The 21,864-nt window shown below is 48.1% G+C and overlaps 1 long non-coding RNA gene across 1 annotated transcript; it reads right to left on the bottom strand.

Moving 5' to 3' along the window:
- Positions 1–14,231: 14,231 nt before the first annotated feature.
- On the bottom strand, positions 14,232–18,877 carry LOC127673383 (uncharacterized). The gene is made up of 4 exons (XR_007975148.1): positions 18,788–18,877; positions 16,409–17,211; positions 14,769–14,883; positions 14,232–14,672 (listed from the first exon to the last, which is right to left on the bottom strand). It is a non-coding gene; the product is annotated as an uncharacterized LOC127673383 (long non-coding RNA).
- Positions 18,878–21,864: the final 2,987 nt, after the last annotated feature.

The following is a 21,864-nucleotide window of genomic DNA, read 5'->3' as shown; positions in this document are numbered from 1 at the left end:
GTTAGCCCACAACAGAAAGCTAAGCATCATGGCTCTAGGACGGCCATTTCACAGGCATTATGAACACAACCGGGGGACCATCCGAGAAACAGCAAAAGGCAGGACCACAAGCAGGTGCTTGACTGCTTGGGCCTGGTGAGGAGATCAGGATGAAGTTTTCATCATTAGGGTTCTCCGTGTGCTCAAATCAGGTCTGTAAAGGAGGGGTTCTGCAAGCCAGTGTCCTTCATAAAGGTACCGATGGGAAGAAACGCTTTTCTTCTTCTTCTTCCTCCCAATCCTTCCTCTTCCTCCCCTCCTCCATGCCTCCTCCTCTTTCCCTTCCTTCCCGCCTTCCCTCCTGTTTTCCATTCTTCCTGGTGTGTGTGCATCTAGAGTCCTCCTAGAGAAGTAAAAGTTCTCTCTCCCTTGTCCCGTCTGTTTTCCAAATGGCCAGGACCCAGATGCAATGGCTGTGTATAAAGTGTCCCCTCAAAAGGCTCTAGTGGGAAAGGCTTGGTTCCCTGCTGGTGAGCCCATCGTGGAGAGTTAATTCAGTCATGAGAACTCTGACTCCACTCAGTGGAGCAATCCATTGATGGAGTCATAGTTGCCAAAATTATTGGGACGTGGTAGAAACTGTAAAAGGTGGGCCAGCCTAGAGCAAATGCTTTCTAGGGGGAAGCACATCCTCTTCTTTCTGATTCCTGCCCTGTCCTTACCCTCCCTACCACGATGCTCCTTCACCTCAGGCCTAAAGCAGTGCAGGCAGCCATGCACCACAGCCTCTGGTATCATAGGCCGAATGCATCTTTCTTTCTCCAAACCATTTCTCTCAGGCATTTCCACAGCAACAGAAGACTGATTAACACAAGGTTGCTACATAAGTCATCATTTTAGACCAAGAGAGGACCTTGGGTATTGTATTTCTTAGCTGCCTGCAGCTATTACGGACTGGGTTGCTGGAACAGAAGCTGAGGTATGGATGAGGAAGGGGTGAAAAGAAGAAGGGCCAAGACAATATTCACCGATCAAAGCCGGAAACTTTAATGGCGCCAGACCTTTTAACAGTTTGGGCAAACCCTTCCCCCCAGACTCCGAGCTGAGTTCCGGTGGAAGTTGTCTAGCTTCTCTCGACCATAATCAAGTACTCTTAGCACTCCACCCAAGGATAAAAATTCCTGCTTTAACCTACTTCCCTATTATGTCCCTTTGGCATATTCCTGCCCAAAGCCAGGGATTGTCCTTGACCAATGTCAAACTCAAACCATATGCATGACTGCCCCAATATGGCTCTGTACACTTGGGAATGGAGCTGCCTGTGGGAAAGTATGTGTGTGTGTGGTGTGTGTGCGTGTGTGTTTGTGTGGGAGTATTTGTGTGAGTATGTGTGTGTGGGAGTATTTGTGTGAGAGTGTTGTGTATATTATGTGAAAGTGTGTGTGTGTGTGTGTGTTTGTTTGTGTGAGTTTGTTTGTGTGTGTAGGTCAAAAACAAGTGTTGGATCCCCTGGTACTCAAGTTACAGGGAGTTGAGAGTCACCTAATAAGGGTGCCGGGAATAGAACCCAAGACTGATGCAAGAGAAGCGAGTGCTCTGAACCACTGAGCCACGTCTTCATCCCCCACACAGGCTCCTCTCATCAAAGAGCTACCAAACTATCCTTAAACCTTGTGGCCATTTTCACTGTAATAAAGAAAGCTCTCCGCCTTAAGCTGTTTCCGTTCATAGTTTTCTCTCCCTTTGACTAAATGTCCTTCTAAAAGCTGTGGTCTCCAAAGCAGGGAGATTATGAACACAGGAGACATGCTTTTATAACTGGCTCTCGCTGCTTTTGCCCTCATATTCTTGCTGTCACCTAGCACCTTGATTGGCCCACCTTAGGGTATAGAATCTATACCGCAGACAGTAACCGTGGCTGAACTCATAAGGCACGATTGGGCGCTTCACCCCAAGCATCTCATGGGACGCCTGCTTGTGACCTGGACAACAGTTACTGCCATAATGACCTTTCCCACAGTTAACTGCACAGCCTTTGTTCTTTCTGCTCTAGAAGCCATTCTCTATGTGGTAGCCTAGGGCACTAAGATGGAATCGGATTTGCCTTCTATACCCTCACCTTGTAAACCATACCTCTTCTCTTCTAGCTTGTTCCAGTGCTGGAGGAAATTGTAAATATCTTCTCTGCTTCAAGGGGTGAGCGCATAGGAATTGTGTCTCTGTGAAACAGTATGAGCTGTGGGTTGGAGTACACGTTCTTCATGTAGATGGGGGAAAACAGAGCCCATGTCCTCAACAAATTGACCCCTTGTCTTGGTTAGGGTTGTACTGCTGTGAACAGACACCATGACCAAGGCAAGTCTTATAAAGACAACATTTAATTGGGGCTGCCTTACGGGTTCAGAGGTTCATCCCATTATCATCAAGGCAGGAACATGGCAGCATCCAGGCAGGCATGGTGCAGGAGGAGCTGAGAGTTCTACATTTTCATCTGGAGGCTGCTAGCAGAATACTGGCTTCCAGGCAGCTAGGATGAGGGTCTTATATCCCACACCCACAGTGACACACCTATTCTAACAGGGCCACATCTTCTAATAGCCACTTCCTGAACCGAGCATACACAAACCACTGCACACAGAGTCCATTCTGTCGAGTATTCCTTCCTGCTCCATGTGCTGTTGCTAGGATGTGCCATGGATGCCACAGCCATTGCTTTAGCTATCAGCAAGTGTTAGCGCTCCGTGGGTACTCTATTGAAAAGGAAGTAATTGGCTCTGAGCTCCTCAACATGTGGGTTAGTTTGATCACACCCTAATTCTGCCCAAGGAATCTTTGAGAACCCCTTCACCCCATAACCTTCTCTCTATCACCCTAGGCCTGAGAGCCCAGCCAGTGCTGTGAAGTACTGCATCTGATTGGCTGCTACCCAGTGTCACTCAGAGATGGAATCGTGATTAATCCTTCCCACACCATTTCACAGCTCTTCCGCATTCAGCCAAGGTGTGCAGAGCATGGAAGCAACCATCCCGGGCACTGGGGAGAGGCATGCAGACCCTGACCACTGTAGAGATGGGTGGGTGGGCATTAAGCCAGTTGACTGGCATGTCTAAGCCTGGGGTTGTCTGCTTGAGCAAAGGGAGGGGCATATCTGTGCAGGGTGGGGAGGACACCGCCCGGGGGAGGGGGGGCGAGCCACGGGCCTGTGAAGGTAAACCTTTCCAGAGTACCTCATGGTTTTCCCAGTTCCCTCAGGCCCCGATTCATTCAGGGTCCTTGGTGGCACTCCACCTTCTTGAGATCAGTCTCTCTGTCAGCTTAGGACCCAACGGCTCAGGAACCATCCTTCCTCCCTAAGACTGTTGTGCTGGGGACTTTGGCAGTGAGTACCAGATTCTCTTCTCAAAGGCGCTCTCTGAGTACAGAATATTGCTGTCACACTATTACACAATGCGGCTAAATATAGAAGCGCAGTAGAATGTCTCTTCAGCATTTGCCCGGGAGGAGAAAGTGGCCCAGTGGCTGCAGAGGAAGGAGGCAGCAGGAAGGCCTGAGTTCAGCAGCATCTGGAGTTCTGTGCCCATTAAAGCATCCCAGGCAAAAACGAAGGCTATGGTCCACAGGCCAGGACCTAGTGGCCCCTTCCCATCGGAGTGGCTTCCTTAGGACAGAGTCCCTCTGGTGTTAGTTCATTAACACTGGACTACATGATGATGTTCTGGTGCACCCACCGTAAAAGAGCTTTTCATTACTTCCGAGAACACATTCGAGAACGTTCTCCCCACCTTCTGCTCTACTGACCCCTGATCCACTCTCCCTAAGCAAATCTTTGGCCCTTTCCCTTAGGTAGTGTGTAGAACCTACCTCCTGAGCTCCGCTGTGGCTCTAGTGGGTAGCAATGGGCCACCCTGACTACATATGTCTCAGGTAGAGGTTATATGAGCCTAGTATGTCCCTCCAGAAAGCCAGAAACTGATTTAATAGCCACAGACTCTGACTTGGCCCTCTCCCATGATGCTCTGGTTCTCCCATGATGCTCTGGTTCTCCCATGATGCTCTGGTTCTCCCATGATGCTCTGGTTCTCCCATGATGCTCTAGTTCTTGGGACTGCTGTCATTCAGGGCCAAGAGCCAAAATGTTCAGGCTTTGGCCCATCTCTGCAGGCCAGGGTGGGTAGGTGAAAAGGTGGACCTCAGTGACTGGACCTCTGCTCCTCACTCCATATGCTGAAGGACATAAAGCAAACAAAAAAGGGACGGAGATGATAATCTGGGAGAGTCGGGCTACCACCAGGAGCGACCTAGCTCAAAGCTGTTCTCCTACCGTGCCCTGGGTATGGACCACAACCACTAGCTATAGGGACTGGGACACGGCTTGCATTCAATTATACTTTTTCTGGAAAGAGTCAAACTGTTAATTAACAGTTAAGTGACTGAGTGTGGAGACTGAGCTTTCCAATTAAGTCGGTCAGATACTTACAAGTCTCCCATAGGGACCCTTGTCTTGACAGCATTTTTTCCTTAGTGCGTGGACAGCCCTTTCCTCTTCTGTTGGTGCACAGATACAGATATGTCTCTCCGCATGACCCTCGTTCATTCTGGCACTGGTGGTGGGAACCATTATGGTTTCCAGTGTCATCAGCTGCCTAGGACAGAAACAGCTTTGCCGATGGCTGTCCTATCCAACAAGCAGCACTTCATATTGTTGCAGTATCCTGCTGAGTCTCTGGGTCGCCATCTTGGATCCTATGAGCTGCTGTTTGGTGGGAGTGTGGGTCCAGCTTGGGTAATAGCACTAGGTGAAGGGAGTCCGGATAGACAGATGGACACAGGCTCTCTGCCATACGACGGGGATGGCACCTTGTCACATAACCTTGTAGCAGCAACTGCGGGAAAACAGACTGGTTTTTATTACAGCTAGAAAACGCCTGTGAGAAGCAAGTGACCTAGAGGAAAGGCAGACTTGGAAAAGGCTGTCAGGCGGTCAGTGAATGGGGACTTGTCACTGTTGATCTGGGCCTGTGCTAGTGCAGACTGTCACAGAGAGGGCTGCAGTAGAGAAGGCTTGTCCAAACTCATGGCAGAGTAAAGCAAAGGAAAATTTAGCTTACTCCCACTAGACCCCACCTCCTAAAGGTCTACTGCTTCCCGTAGCTGGATGTGCAGGGGACCAGGCCTTCCGTTAGCATATGGACTTTTGGGAGAAACACTTCACGTGCCAACTAGAACAGAAAAGTCTCTTTACAACCTATTTGTATTATTTTAAAGTACTGTCTGGTGAGTGGAATCCTCTCAGGGACAGTTAGCTTTGAGCCTTTCTCCTGCTTCATTGTCTCTTTTAGGTCAGCTTCCCTCTACTTTAAAAAAAAAATATTTGCTTGTTTTTATTTCATATGTAAGAGTGGTTTGCCTGCATTTATGTATGTGCACCATGTATGTGCAGTGCTCAGGGTGGCCACTAGAGGGCGTTGGTTCTTCTGGAACTGGAGTTACAGGTGGGAACTGAACCCTGGTCCTCTGCAAGAGCAGCCATTCCCTTTAATAACGGGAAAAACAAACAAACAAACAAACAAACAAAAACCCAAACCTGTATGCTATTTCCTTCTCCATTTTCTTTTTTTTTTCTTTTTCTTTTTTTTTTTTTTTTGCCAGTGTAGGATTTAAAAATAAGATCGGAAGCATGATTTGCTGAGTTCCTCAGCTGCTGAACTTTACCCCGCAGTAAACTCTCAATTTGGTGTTTGGCATTCACCGGTAAATGAATTTCTTTAAACTTGTGGCTGTTCGCATCTTCAAAGCAAGCCCTTCCTATTTTTGTCTTCCTGTTACCATTGATTCTCCATTTCTCCCGAGTAAGCTCATCAGTCTCCAGGCCATCTCTGGGTAGCCCTCCCCACAGGAAGCTGCTCCTAACCCCTGTGAAGGAAGCACTTGATTTAATTAACACCATCACCGGGTCTCAATAAGGGTAAGATAAAACTAAACTTATACCAGGAAGGAAGGAAATTAACTTCACACTACTGGGGGAAAAAATAGAGCAGGATTCTGAATCAAGAGGCTAAGAGGTCAAACATCTTTAGCAGCCTTCTAGATAATTCTCCAAGTCCTGACAGCAGCATTTGAGTGGAGACTAAGAGCTATGCGAGACCTGAAGGTGGGAAGTGACTGGAGGCTGAAGAAGGAGTGACGTCATTTATCACCAGGTGCCGGGTTGGCCCAGGTAGCTATGGTGCCACTGATCTGGCAAACACGTCCAAGCGTTTTAGTTCGAGTATTGTTTAAACAGGGAAGGGAGAAATGTGCCCCAGACCTTAGCACAACTGACTCCTTGGTGTAACTACCACTTAGGCCATAAAACTCAGCGTGTAGACAGCCCCACCTTCCAAAACTAAAGCAAAGCCTAATCCATCCAAAGTTCACAGTTCCGGGGCAGCCTCTGGTCTCACTTTGGGCTCCTGTATTTTCACTTCTGGCTAACTGTTCTTGTTAACTGAAGTATGTCAGCCCAGGACATGGTCTCTATGCTTCAAAGCTCACCTTGAAAAGAGCTCAACCACACTAGGATCCGGAAGAGCCCGGGTAGCTGCCAGCTGGCTAACAGAGACTTTCTATTGGCATCAAGCCATGTCTGAGCAGTCTTCTCTGGTGAATACCGCACATTACCCAGAACCTTCATTTTCTAGAATTACACTTTTGTCGGGCAAGGAATAGAGGGTGAAGCAACCAGGACATTTGCAGTAAAATGTAAATTAAAGAGAATAAAACAGAAGACCCTTGACGGCTGTACTGGCTAGTTTCGTGTGTCAACTTGACACAGGCTGGAGTTATCACAAAGAAAGGAGTTTCAGTTGGGGAAGTGCCTCCATGAGATCCAGTTGTGGAGCATTTTCTCAATTAGTGATCAAGTGGGGGAGGGCCCCTTGTGGGTGGCGCCATCCCTGGACTGGTAGTCTTGGGTTCTATAAGAAAGCAAGCTGAGCAAGCCAGGGGAAGCAAGCCAGTAAGAAACATCCCTCCATGGCCTCTGCATCAGCTCCTGCTTCCTGACCTGCTTGAGTTCCAGTCCTGACTTCCTTTAGTGATGAACTGCAACGTGGAAGTGTAAGCTGAATAAACCCTTTCCTCCCCAACTTGCTTCTTGGTCATGATGTTTGTGCAGGAATAGAAACCCTGACTAAGACAACGGCAATGCTTAGGGGTAAGAGTGACATGGTGGGACACCAGGTAGCCCAGACTGGTCATGAACGCACCGTTCATCCCCCTGCTTAAGCCAGAAAATTCCACCTCTCCTAATGTGCTGGGATTCGAGTCCTGTGACACTGCTCTTGGTTCAAACAAAAGCATTCGTTGCCACAAACAAAGACTGGTAAGAAGATGAAATTTTGGAGCTCAAACTGTGTGCTTTGCCCTAGGAATTCCTCTCAGACTTCCTCAGTCATCTTTAGCAAACAGTTCCACTACCCTTGAACTCTCTGAAGGAAGATATCCAAGCCCTCCTTCAGTTGCTGTGATAAATCACCACAGACTGGAAGATTGAAAACAAATGGAGTCTCATTTCTTAGAGTTCTGGAACTTGGGAAGCTCAGGCCTGAGAGGCCACTCCGTGGGAGTGACAGCATCTTGCTGTGCCATCCTATGAAAGAAGACATGACTTGGTGAGACATGGCAAACATGCCTGTTTCAGTGCCTCTTCCGGTACCTCTTCCTAAAGCCATTGATCCCATCAAGGGGCCCCACCCTTGTGGCTTCGTCTAGTTCTAATTACTTAAAGTTTTAACCTCCAAATACCACCAACCTAGGAATTTTGAGATTAAGCTTCTAACACATGAATTTAGGATACTGCAGTCTAACCACAACAGGTTCAGTCCTGCCTCATAGGAGCATGTGGGGGGAGCTCTGGATGTCCAACACCTAGGCAACACTGGGAAACCCACTGCATCTTCTCTGAAATAAAATCCGGTAAATTCTGTCACCCCTGTGTGCATCCTCACCCCTCAGCAGGAGACCTCTTGGTCTCAGTTCGCAACAATTCTACGAAGGTCCGCAAAGAGGCCGTGTATCTACATAGCCTGGCTCTTCCCATGTAGTAAATAAATTCAGATTCAGGAGATCTCACAGTGATCAGGCAGTGCACTCATTTGGGAGAAAAGCAGTTGGAAGATTCTGCTACATATTCCAGGCAAGTGTTAGTCCATGATGCACACCAGTGTGGATTTTATTTAGAACGGATCAGGAGAGTCTGTCAGGCATTCTGCAACTCCCTAGGAGGACGTGAATGGTGTGTCGAAGTTCACCAGCCTTTCCCACTTGAGCTACACTGGCTCCCTCCAAGACAGTCCTGGCAGTGGAGGCCAGAGGGATTGTGCGAAGTCATTTAGTCCAGGTTTCCGTGCCTGGGCAGAGCAGAATTCTCGAGTTACAGGAAGCTGCAAGTTTCCCTTGCTTTGCTACATCTCCGTCTGTGTCCTGTTATCTGTTGTATCCCTATATTTGTTGGTTATGTTTAAATCACACCAGAACTCTGCCGTCTCTCCTTGCAGCCTCACTCCCTTGCCCAAATATGCAAATCACTAATAACCCTGATCTGGTCTCAGTTGTTCTTGATTGAAGAGTAATTGGGTTGTAATATGCTAACCCTTATGCTAATATTTGTCCTCGAAGATGAAGAGACCTTAAAAGGCACTGAGAGCCCTTAGGCGGCAGGATTATGGGCCAGAAAGCTGGGGGAAGAGAAGGATCCAGAACAGGATGGAAATGTCCACATGGCCCTTAAAAAAATGAGAAGATATTGTTGTGTGCGTGTGTTTTGTTTCTGTCTTTATATTCTTTCCTCACAATTAAAAGCAACAACTGCTTATTAGGAACAGAAAGATAGCTTGCTGGGGGTGGGGTGGGGGAGACAGGTGAACGAAGCTGCTGGTATTAGAGCATCTTGGTTTTTTTTTTTTTTTTTTTTTTTGGATTTGGTTTTTTTGGAGACAGGGTTTCTCTGTATAGCCCTGGCTGTCCTGGAACTCACTCTGTAGACCAGGCTAGCCTCGAACTCAGAAATCCGCCGGCCTCTGCCTCCCAGAGTGCTGGGATTACAGGCGTGCGTCACCACTGCCCAGCTGGTGTTAGAGCATCTTGAAGAGGATCATCATCGGGGATGCTGCTCAAAGGCAGTAAGATCTGGTCCAGACGGACCCCTGGCAGGGATCAGTGGCAGAGTCAACTTGCAAGTGACTGAGAGAAAAGCAAGCCTAAACTAGACCTCGGGGCCACTGGGAGGGAAAAGGAACAAATGACAACTTGAGACTGTGGTGGAAGGAGTCATCGAATCACAGCACAGAAAATGCAAACACCACATCACGCCTGGTCTGCATTTCTTTGACAAAGTACGTGATATAAATCAAGACGAAGGAAGCGCCTATCACCCGTTGTCTAAAGTCCAGGCAGCTCTCTTGTCTGGGGACGAGACGATGTGGGGATGAACCTCCTGAAGGAATGAACCGCCTGCGCTCAAGGTCTGCAGGGACCTGCAATGTGAGAGCTCTTCACAGGGCATCCCAATGACCCGCAGGGCAGAGGGCTGAGGTCATTAGGACTGTGAGGTGCTCTGTAGAGACGCTCCAGAGGGGGCTGTGAAGTCATGTGGGGGACCTCAGGGTGATTCTGAGAAAGAGCCCTCTGGGAGCTTGCTGGGACATCACCTAAACACCTTCATCAAATCTCCTCACAGGTGAGCCCCATGGCAAATTCTGGATTTCTCCTGAAGTGGTGAACTGGCTTTTTCTTTATACTTTAGCTTTTCTCTTTGGGTCTTGAAACCCTCCAAGAAATGATCAAAGGTGTAGGATTTCCTTGGCAAACTTGCCTCCCTTTCCTCACCAAGAAGCCGCACGCTATCATCAATGGATGGATCCTGCACTTACCAGAGGAACCAGCACCCCTGAAGACCCTCATTGGAAGGCATGGTAATATGAGCCCAGGGAAGCCACTTCAGAGCCCTCTGATGTTAGCTCCTGTTTCCAAGCTCCCGGGCCCATTGGCAAGAGGGAAAGTGCGTCTGGAGTGAGATCATTAGCTGTGCCAACAGAGACCTCTGAAATGCGGATCAATGGGTTGAGATGTGGACTCTGTTTCTACTCTCAAAATTAGGGCTAAAGCCAGTAAACAAACAACAGCAACAAAGAAACAAACAAACCAACCTTCAAAATGAGCACAAAACTCATGGCCCCGTCACCGGTACAGAGGTCACCCCAGAGGGACCGGTTTCCAGGCTGCCCGCTAACATTAATGAGCTGGTACCTGTGCCCAGGAGAGGAGGGTGTTCGATGATGACAAGTATTTCTAATTAGTTGCAGGTACAGATGTTTTTCTACTTTTTTCCCCCTGTCTTAGACTTATTCCTTTAATCACAGGTGCTGAGCGTGAAGCTTCAAGAGACGGACTTCCATAGCCACCAGCCGTGTCTTCTCCTTGCCACCAATTGGGTCAGTGTAAAATTTCCCCAAAAAAAGATACTCCCCAAAGCCCTTTATGTCTTCATTATAGCTGGGAAGCCTCCATGCCACCTCCTGCAAAAAGCCCATGTGTTGAGGGCTTGGTTGCAGGATGGCACTGTGGGGAGGGGTGGGAATCTTTAGGAAGGGGCACCTGGGCGAGGGCCTTAGATCCTTGAGGGCGTGCTTCTTTCTATTGCTTCCTGGATATAAGGCCTCTGGCTTCATTCCATTGTTGCCGCCGCTGCAATGAATTACCTGGTCACGTGCGTTATGTGACAGGGCCAATCATGAACTGGAAGCCCCAGAACTGCAGCCCAAATAAACCTTTCTGCTTCATCTGTTTGTTATCCACAGGTGTTTGTTACAGCGACGACAGAGGTTGTGGGGCACAGTCTTCCGTCCTCCGTCAGTTGTTTCAATGGCGGTCTTAAGTTTTCACCTGCAACCCTGTGCAATTTAAGCCAGGTGCCTGCTGGGCTGAGCTCGGCTATCCTAAGAGGACTCTGTGCATCCCTTACCAGTCGGCCATTTATGCCTACAAATGTCACCTGACCTTCTTCAGCCTTGGCTCTCTTTAAAAGACACTGAGTGTGTTCCCAGGCCCCGCCTGCTATGTGCCAGCAGAGACGATTGCACACTCAAGCAGGGTCCCTGAGGGACCAACAAAGTCCACCCTACCTCTGCTTCTTTGAATGTTTTTATTACCTGCCCTTTCTGACTGGGAAAATCCTGTTTTTTCTTCAAGGCCCTGTTCAGATACTATCTTCTTGAGTGAGCCTTGACAGGCCACATTCTTGGACAGACAGACACATCTGTCAGGGTCATTATGCCTGCAAAGGGCTCTTAGAGTGTTCAGTACCAGCCCACTTTGAGGTAGGTCATCTGCACCATGCAGGCCAGTGAGAGGACCCAGGACACAACCTGTGGCATCTCTTCTTTTCCCTGGATGAGACAAGCCATCTTGGAATCCTCTGGCTTTTGTCTAAAGTAGGCCATAAGGTTTCATAGGAGAGATGCTCAATATCTGGAGAGGAAGGAGATGCCCCATCATGAAGGCACAGAAACAGAGTGTGTAAATGGTTCTTGCTGAGTTGCATGTAACAGTCCTCTCTTCATCAAATCTAAGCATCAAGACACAAGTTTCCCTGTGTTCTTGGGGCCTCGTTTCTAAGGGCCTCCCTGTCCTTCCCAACACACCGTATACGAACCCATTTGCTTTGCCGTGTCAATCGGCCTTTTGTCAGAAGGGCCTCAGTCATGAACTAGCTGTGGGACCATCGTGGCCCAGGGTTATGAAGGAAGCACTTAGGAAGCTTCAAACCCGGACCCCTCTCCTAAGCCCACACCATAAAGCCAGCTCCCTCACCATCAACCCTAGTAAAAATATATTACACTGACAGTGGTCAGACTTCACTCCTTGTTTGATCTTATAAGGTTCCCCACCCTCCCATCCCCTACCCATCCCCTCCTCAGATCCTAGAGCCCCTGAGTGTGTAGGTGAAGCATCTTCTAACACCCCTGCCCTGGCCAATGGTACACAGTCACATAACCTTGCTCCAGAGGCCCTGGCCGCCTCCCCAGGGGCACAAATACCATGTTCTCCCTCCTGATAAATGAGCCATTTCTCTGAAGCCGCTCCTGGGTGTGTTCCTTGTCAGAGACTGAGGCCCTGCACTGCACTCACTTGTGCAGTTAGCTAAGCTTCCCTCCCCCCAGTCCAGCTCGGTGCCCAATGGGTCTGGCTACCACTGGGGGAAAAGGGGACGTGGGGTCGCACCTAGCAACTGATAAGGAAGCAATCATAGTTCCCCCCTACCCCCATCCCCACCCGCATGCGCTAGTTTTTAGCATTCCTGGGAGAGGAAGATAACCGGGTGGCTCCAGGCTGCCTCACGAAGCCAGTGCTTTGTGATTGTGTTGCGAGAACACTGCACAATCTCTCACAGCTAGCGTCACATCTGCTTTTACATGGTGTGTCTGCTTGAGAAGCGTTGGGAGGGCTCACAGCCAGCCACCTAGCTTCTGGATTCTAAAGAGCACTGCCCCATCTTCTGGCTCTCACCTGTGAAGGTCAATTTGCAGAGGCCGATGCCCTATGCACTTCTCCTTCTGAGTGCACATTACCGTGTGTGTGCCTGTGCCTGTGCTCACACACACGGCTCCCTGGGCTCTGAGCGGGGTATGGTATGGAGAGCTACTGTATCCGAGGGCTGTACCTACCTAGAGTGGAGTCATCTACCTCCATACCTGGAGGACCAGAGCAAGTAAGCTGGTCTTAGGAGCCAGGCCATGTCATTCCAAATGGCAGAGACCCAAGGTGTGCCCTCGAGAGGACTGGGGACAATAGTAAGGCCATCTCAGTGATCTGTAAGCCCCGCCCAGCAGCTCTGAGCCAGGTTATAGAGAGCAGAGGGATTTCTTCACTTCCCCCCAGCTCTGGGTTCCGATGTTTGCTTGCAGTCCAGGACACAAGCCCTCAGGAACAACCCACTCTTGTCAAGCTGGCCTTCTTAGCCTTCTTCCTCAAGGCAGGTGACTTCCGTGCAGAGAGCAGCTGGGAAGGATTCCCTCCCTTCCATATTCGGGAGGGCTGTGCTTCCCCAACAGAATCCTAACCCAGCTTCTAAATCAATGACTCCAAATGGATCTGGCCCTGTAGAAAGCAAAACCAATAGACACGGTGTGCTCCTCCGCCCACAGTTCAGCTTCTGAGTGGCGACGGCGCCAGGGCCGCCTTCGCTGTATGGCGTAGCCATCTCCACAGCAGGACGAGGCGATCCAGTGACCTTATGTTTAGCTTTGAAGAGGACTGAGAAGCTCCCTGGAGCCTACCCTGAGAGCAGCCTCCTGCTTTACTTCCGGCTTCCTGGCCACTCTTCCCAATCCCAGAACCCTTTGCAGGAGGAGCTAAGCTCCGTGTAAGTCTGGAAGGGCTTGCCGGAAAGTCAATGTCAGACAAGGGTGTCAGGGACACAGAGGGCCTGGGGACTGTTTGCAGCAGGGTGGCCCAGGAGTGGGGAGTAAATTACGGTACCGTTTCTGTGCCCCACAAATGAACGGTGGGCCCTGTTGCTTGGTCTCTTTCCCAGACTGTCCCTGCTGCCCCCGTAACCAGGTCCAGATAAAGAAGGCCTGACCTCTGAGGGTTCGTGGTAGAGAGGCCACCCATCCTCTGTGGGTTAACGAGAGACAAACCTATTGCTGTGCCAGGAAGAGAAAGAGAGAAACCAGGCGTCTAGGTTCTCCTTTCCTTCCAGTGGCCGCTGTGCCCTGTCTCTTAAAGAGGCCAGATCTGTTTCTAAAGAAGTCTGTCTGTCTGTCTGTCTGACGACTCCCCGACCCCTGTCCCTCTTTCCTTCCTTCCCTCCACTCTCCTCCTCCCTCCTTCTGTCCCTCCCCTCCTCCCCTCCTTCCCATCCTCTCCTCCCCTCCCTCCCTCCCTCCTTCTCTCCCTCCCTCCCTCCCTCCCTCTGTGTGTTTCTATCTCCTTTTGCTTCTGTCCGTCTGTCCGTGTTGCAGGGTTGAACCTCCCCCTGACCCCTCTCTCAAGTGCCTCTCTTTCCTCAGTTCCTTTTTTGGATTTACTCAGCCACTGACAGCCCTACCCTACCTCCAGGACTTTCTGTAGGCCCCTCAGACGTCATGACCCCCTCAGCAGCCATCAGAGGCCTCAGGACTCTGTGGCTGCCATCCGCTGTTTCTCCTACCTCTGCTCTCCATCAGGGTGGGGTGGGGTGGGGTAGGGTGGGGGTGACCATTTGGACTGTGGAGTATTTAGGTCTCTTTTTATTGTTTGCTTGTTCTGTGGCATGGGGAGGTGGCAGGGAATTGAACCCGGGGCCTCTCACATCCTAGATGAACGCTCTGCCACGGAGCCTCCTCCTCAGCCCCTCCTTCTGCTCTGTGTCTACACACAGGTTACACACAGGTTCTCACTAAGCAGCTGCAGAAAGCCCTGGCCTCGGGCTCCTCCTGCCTCAGCCTCTGTGCAGCTGAAGGCCTGCACCGTCTGCTCCCGCCTCTCTCTTGCCATTTCGGCCCTTCTTGAGATTTCCCTCAGAGACCCTTTGGATGGCAGAGGGTCTCCAGAGCAGGGATAAACACAGATGACCTTGGGGACTTGTCAGCAGATTTCACTGGCCCAGTCTGAGAGTTTTCCTGATGATCCAGAAATGAGGGTCTCCGTACAGCTTCCTCATGACTAGGGCGCTACAAAGAAAACCCAGAGGAGAGTGGAGGATGCTGGGTAAAGCACATAGTAGTAACTCATTAAATACACTCAGGTGTTAGGGAACGGCTTCTTACTAAAAATATATCTGTAGATCAGGTACAGTGGCTAACACCTCCAATCCCAGCACAGGGGACGCAGAGGCATGTGGATCTCTGTGAGTCTGAGGGCAGCTAAGGAGAAAGTTCCTGTCTAAAAAAAAAAAAAGAAAGAAAAGAAAAATCAATATACAAATAAGTTTATATATTTAAGTATAATATATATTTATATGTTTTTGTATATAAATATGTTTATATATGAATATATTTCAAACACACACATGTGTTTGAGGGGCTAGAGAGATGGCTCAGAGGGGATGGCTCAGTGGTTAAGAGCACTTGCTATTCTTCCAGAGGACCTGAGCTACATTCCTAGCACTCACATCAGGTGGTTCCTAACCACTTGTACTGCAGCTCTAAGGGATGCAATTCCCTCTTCTGCTCTCCTCGAGCATGTGAATACAAGGGGTGTGTGTGTGTGCGCATGTGCACACACACACACACACACATACACACAAATAAGAATAAATCTTTTAAAATACAATTGAAATCAGTTCCTCTTTTAATAGTGAGATAATTCTTTAACTCATCAATATTAATTTTAAAACATAGATTTCTTCTGACATTTTCATACACGCATATAATGTACATTAGCTCTATTAGTTAGTTATTTTGAAAAACAATATCACTATAGTCATTCCTCTTCCTGTCCAGAGGTTTTCTTTCTGTCATACAAATTACCTGTGGCATGAGTATAATAAAAGGAAAGTTCTGGAAACACACAGCTCATGGCTCGGAGAAGCCTAAGCAGCATGATGAACACTCACGACCTTCTGCCCTGTCTTGCTCGGGATGTGAGCTGTTCCGCTGTGCAGCGGGTCCACGGTGTGTATGCTACCCACCCGTCAATCCTCGGCACCATCATTGTTGCCATAGTGACTCCAACAACTCCACACTGCTCGCTTCAAGACACTTGCGTTTTATTTAATAACACTCCCAAGTGCAGGGGGTTTATTATAATTGCCTGTCTTAATATTAATGATAGTTGCTAATCCCTTAATATGCCTGATTTATAAATTTAACAGTAAACACAAAGTTAAATGTTACAGTAAATATGGGCATTGGTACCACTGCAGGTCCAGTCACCCCCTAGAATCCTGACATGTATCCTTCAAGATAAGGGTATGGAGTATGGTCTTTTAGTGTATGCCAGACTTAGGCATCAATTGGTTTAGTTCTCCAGACAGCCTTGTGAAACACCACTATTGCCATGTTAATACGAGACGTCGGAGTTGGGGATGTAGCTCAGTGGTAGAGCACTTGCCTAGTATTCCCAAGGCCCTGGATTTCATTCCATGACTGAAAAAAAACTCCTCTTAAAGTAGGAAACAGTTTAAGTCTTTTACTCGTGGCCTTTACGTAATGTGGCTGAGGTTCCAACCTATGTCTAGCTGATCCCCAAATGTGTACTTTAATCACCATAAATGCATCTCGTCAGAGCCCCGGCATCTTGAGCATCTTCAGGGTGGGGCTGCAGTGGAGAGGGTGGCTGTTGGACCAGGGTGGGGGTCCTGGCTAGAGCATGAACCCTACCGTATCCCCCCATCCATCTCTAGTCATCGCCACCGTGTCTAAGCAGGCATAGAAGAACAAAGGGGCTTTGCGTCACTGACACTCACAATATGGCTTTCTTCTCAATAAGGGGTGTCGAACCACATCCGGTCGAAGCCTCACTCCAGTTTAGTGAGTCAATACCTCGTGCTGTTGCTACAAAACCTCTTGGCTGTGAGGTTTAGGAGAATTTCATCAAACAGGAAACAAGGCTCTCCTGTCATCGTCTCCAGGGCCCCAGGGTTGAACATTCTCCCTGTTTGGAAGACTTCAGTAATGAGGAAGAGTGAAATGATTCAACATTTTGATTTCCTCTGAGAGAATCCATGGTTACAAAGCTCACAGTGCCCCCAGTGCCCCCAGTGCCCACAGCACCCACAGCATCACAGCCTGGTCAAACCTGGACAAGGGATTCTGTGTGCACGGACATCAGTCCATTTGTCCCGACCAGCCTTTCCTTGAAATATGGCCAGATCCAGAGTCACCTGAGGCTTAGCAAACCATAGGTTTCAGTAAAGTCGGGATCACTGGTACCCTCAGTAACTATCGGCATGAGATCACCACAAACATTAAAGTATTTACATGACCTTAGAAAGAAGAGCTTGTGTAATTATGGAAATGGGAATAGATATTAAAATCTGCCCCCTCCATGCAAGTATTCACTAGTTTCTATAACACAAGGATTTTCCCGAGACCTGCCTGGGCACAGAGCGTTGGAAGGATAAAATGTTCAAAAGTGGTTCTAACAGTACTTATCCTCAGGTGCTGGTGCTCCGGGCTGTGATTATGTTGTCTGTTTTGTCAAAAGCTTCTGTTTATGCCGGTCATTGGGAAGGTAATGTTGTAATGCTAAGCTCCTCCGGAAGCAGATCTGGCAGTTAGGTTAGAATGGGAGCAAATGGGTCACCCAGTTCCTTTAAGATGTGTAGATGTGTGTGTATGTGTGTGTGTGTGTGTCTGTGGCTCCTTTAAGATTTATGTGTGTGTCAGGCAGTGGTGGCGCACGCCTGTAATCCCAGCACTCTGGGAGGCAGAGGCAGGCAGATTTCTGAGTTCGAGGCCAGCCTGGTCTACAGAGTGAGTTCCAGGACAGCCAGTGCTATACAGAGAAACCCTGTCTTGAAAAAAAACAAATCCAACCCCCCCCCCCCCCCAAAAAAATAAGATTTGTGTATGTGTGTGTGTGTGTGTGTGTGTATGTGTGTATGTGTGTGTGTGTGTGGTGTCTCTCTGTGGCTCCTTTAAGATTTATGTGTATGTATATGTGTGCGTGTTTCCTTTAAGATTTGTGTGTGTATGTGTGTGTGTATAGGTGTGTGTGTGTGTGTGTGTGTGTGTGTGTGTGTGTGTGTGTGTGGTGTCTCTCTGTGGCTCCTTTAAGATTTATGTGTGTATATATGTGTGCGTGTGTCTCCTTTAAGATGTGTGTTTGTGTGTGTGTATGTGTGTGTGGTGCCTCTCTGTGGCTCCTTTAAGACTTATGTGTGTGTATCTCTTTTAAGATTTGTGTGTGCCAGGCAGTGGTGGCACACGCCTGTAATCCCAGCACTCTGGGAGGCAGAGGCAGGCGGATTTCTGAATTCGAGGCCAGCCTGGTCTACAGAGTGAGTTCCAGGACAGCCAGCACTATACAGAGAAACCCTGTCTCCAAAAAAACCAAATCCAAAAAACCAAAAAAAAAAAAAAAAAAAAAAAAGTGTGTGTGTGTTTCCTTTAAGATTTGTGTGTGTGTGTGCGAGTATATGTGTGTGTGTGTATAGGTGTGTGTGTGGGGGGTCTCTCTGTGGCTCCTTTAAGATTTATGTGTGTATATATGTGTGCGTGTGTCTCCTTTAAGATTTGTGTGTGTGTGTGTGTGTGTGTGTGTGTGTGTGTGTGTGGTGCGCGTGCACATGAGTCGAGTGCCCACAGAGGCTAGAAGAGGGCATAAGATCCCCTGGTGCTGGAGTTTCAGGTTGTTGTGAGCTGCCAGTGTGGGTGTAGGAACCTTATCCCAGTCTCCTACAAGGATAAACTGTTCTTAACCACTGAGCTGATCTTTCCATCCCCCAACTCTTTCTTTAATGAGACATTTGCTCCACGTTCTCTGGGAAGCATGGGAATTTAGCATGATTAAATGAATTAGTGGTCTTTGTCTGACAGAGATCTGCAGCAGGAAGGGACCATCAAGGAGGATAATCATTAAGTGACAGCTTTGGATTGTTCTGGCAAACAATATTGCTGGTCAAGTCCCACACAGTGCTGTTGTAGAAATCATTTAATCCTTACTGGGGGTTTCTACTCCATCTTAGACCATTTAGTACCCAGATGAAACACACACACACACACACACACACACAACTTTTATATTTATAATAAGCCTTAAACAGCTCAATAGATGGGAAGCTGGCTGCCCTCCATGCTGTTAGAATCCATGTCCCTATTGATAACCTTGAGTTATTACTTACTATGTTTCATCTGGGCTTCTCTTAACTCCAATTGGCCAGTCCTTGGGGGCCGTGTTCTTTTGAACTCACACAACCCACCACCTTCTCCCTCCACACCTTCCTCTGTGCTCTTACCCTCAATCACAAGCCCAGGAAACCTAAACCCCACCCATGTCTCTTGTGCCCAGCTATTGGCAGTTGGCATCTTTATTTACCAATCAGAAATTACTTGGGGGCAGGGTCACAGGTCTCCGTGCAGACTCTAAGTCTTGAGGGCCCACATTTAGCATTACAGTAGACAGCAAGACCAATCCCCAACATCTGTTGATACAAATTTAAGGTTTTCATGTGTATAAATCTTTATATGTTGATACAAAATTTAAAATTCATTTTGTTAGGCATCATGCCTATACAACTCATTTAATAGCTGCTATTACAAACTGTTCTAAGCAATTAAGTAATGCAAGTTAATAGTCAGATAGTCAAACTCATGGACATATTAGATTCTAATTTAGTTAATTGCAATAAAATGTTTTCAAGGTTATTCAACAGCAACCACTAAGGGGATGCCTTTACCCACCATCATTGTTTGTTATCCAGTGGGATAACAAGAGGCAAAGGCATTGTCTTAGCCCAGGTTGTGCCACTGCTGAAGCTGCACCTCACATTCTCTTTGGCAGGCTAAGCCATTTGGGTTGGAAGGGCAAGCCAAAACCTAGTTGGGACTAATCTGAAGAAAACCATGGCCTTGAGTCAATGTAGCTGATATTGTGCCAACACACTGGAGTCGATAAATTGACTGCACAGAAAGTGTAACAAGGGAGACCTGGCTTAATTGAAACTCTTCTTTTCAAAGTATCTGGATTTTTTTTTTTAAGGCAAAGCTTCTATGAGTCAATAAATAGATATGGTTGCTTTAAAATCCTCAAACAATTACATTTTGCATTAAACAAAAAATATTGTGTTCAGCTAATAAGCAGTTGCAACTGCCTTAGTCTAAATCCTTAGTCTAAATCCAAGGCTAAAAGAGTATCAGAGACACTCTGGTGGTGAAGAGATGAGGTGTGTCTTCCAGTCTTTTTTTTGTTGTTGTTGTTTTGGGTTTTTTTGGGGCCCCTGGTGCTGGGGCAGGGCAGTGTGACGCCATATTGCTGGTATTCAGAAAGCCTCCATTGAGGGTCTTGGGTTCCACTCGTGGTAGACAGTCAAAAAGAACGCAGTGACTGGAGAGCTGGCACAGTCTGAGAGGAGGATTTAGGTTACAATACTCCTCTTGGTAAGTATCTTAGTCGGGGTTTCTATTCCTGCACAAACATCATGACCAAGAAGCAAGTTGGGGAGGAAAGGGTTTATTCAGCTTACACTTCCACATTGCTGTTCAATCACCAAAGGAAGTCAGGACTGGAACTCAAGCAGGTCAGGAAGCAGGAGCTGATGCAGAGGCCATGGAGGGATGTTAATTTACTGGCTTGCTTCCCCTGGCTTGCTCAGCCTGCTCTCTTATAGAACCCAAGACTACCAGCCCAGGGATGGCACCACCCACCACGTACCCCCCCCTGATCACTAATTGAGAAAATGCCCCACAGCTGGATCTCATGGAGGCATTTCCTCAGCTGAGACTCCTTTCTCTATAACTCCAGCTTGTGTCAAGTTGACACAAAAACCCAGCCAGTACAGTAATCAATGCAGCCTCCAAAGAGAGAGCACTCACTCAGGCTGGAAAGGGACATGTCTCTCTGTCTCTTGCAAGCCTCCCTCCCCCCATTACCACACAAGGCAGCCAAACTGGGGCTTGAGTTTTAGAGGTAGGGTACCTGTCATGCGCAAATCAAAGCAGGTGTGTCATATGCTCAATGACAGCTGGAAAGGGATACCCACCTCAAGGCTTTTTGCTCAAGATGTTTCAAAACTCACCATCTAGAGAGCAGAGAGGAAGGATCCAGATGCTGAAGGCTCTGGAAACCACACTGTGGGGGTGTTCGGCTTGGAAGGAGGGTGGTGAAGAGAAGTTGTATGTCTTCCCGTCTTAGAGAGTTTGAGGAGGAATGAGTGAAAAGGAGGAAGAGAGGAGGAAGTAAAATTGAAGGTGGCTGGGAGAGAGATTTGAACATACCACGCAAACACAACCTTCTATAAATACTCTGAGTGTTCAGTATGGGAGCAGGCACTTTGCAGAGATAGCGAGCCCTTTGTCTGGCTCTAGAAGGTTCTACAAGCATTGGTAAAAGACCCTGAGAACTTTCCACCATTAGGTGGAAGGCTATCTGTATCTCAGGTTTCATTTGCAATCAAGATTCTATGTCCTGTAATGGGCCAGACTGTGTCCTGCTGAGACACCCTGGCAGCAGGGCCGGAAACGGAGCTTAGTTCCTGGGCTCTGCAGACTGAGTGCTTTTAAACAAAAGTCCCCTCTGGTGCATTCCCCTAAGCCTTGTGCTTCTCTTGGGGACACTATTTGAGAGGAAGCTTTTCCCTAAAGTGATATAAACCAAGTTTTGTCAGAAGTTAAGTTTCTTTTGTGACAAAGTGAATAAAAAAGCCTGCAGTTCCTGGTGCCCATGCCCACCACAGACTAGGGCGGATCCCAGGAAGGAGTTGCTGTAACGTGGAAAGAACAGCTGAAAGAGGAAGGCAGAAGAAGGGGGGATCCTGTTAGACAGCACACATATACACCACACACATGCAGTGCATACACAACACACACACACAGACAGGCAGACAGTAATTCATACTGACTACTTCTGAAGTAATTCATACTGACTACTTCTGAAGAATAAAACATTGGAGTTCAGCGGGTAAAGGCACTTGCATGCAAGCCTGGCGACTTGAGTTCAAATCCTGGAACCCATGTGAAGGTGGAAGGAGATAACAGACTCCACAATGTTGTCCTTTGACCCCCCCCCCCACACACACACACACTTCACAGCATGCACACAATAACAAAGAATTTTTTAAAGGTTCAGTCTTTAACACATCTTTTAGTTCAGAAAACTGCTTCTGTGGTGTAGTGAACTCTCAGGAACACACAGCATAACCTGTGCTTCTGGTGTTCCTGGAATTTAGCTGTGTCTGATACACAGCAAACATTTCTGGAAACA

This window comes from Apodemus sylvaticus, chromosome 22 (assembly GCF_947179515.1).
Source record: "Apodemus sylvaticus chromosome 22, mApoSyl1.1, whole genome shotgun sequence".
Lineage (NCBI taxonomy): Eukaryota > Metazoa > Chordata > Mammalia > Rodentia > Muridae > Apodemus > Apodemus sylvaticus.
This window is presented reverse-complemented; position numbering and strand designations above follow the sequence as displayed.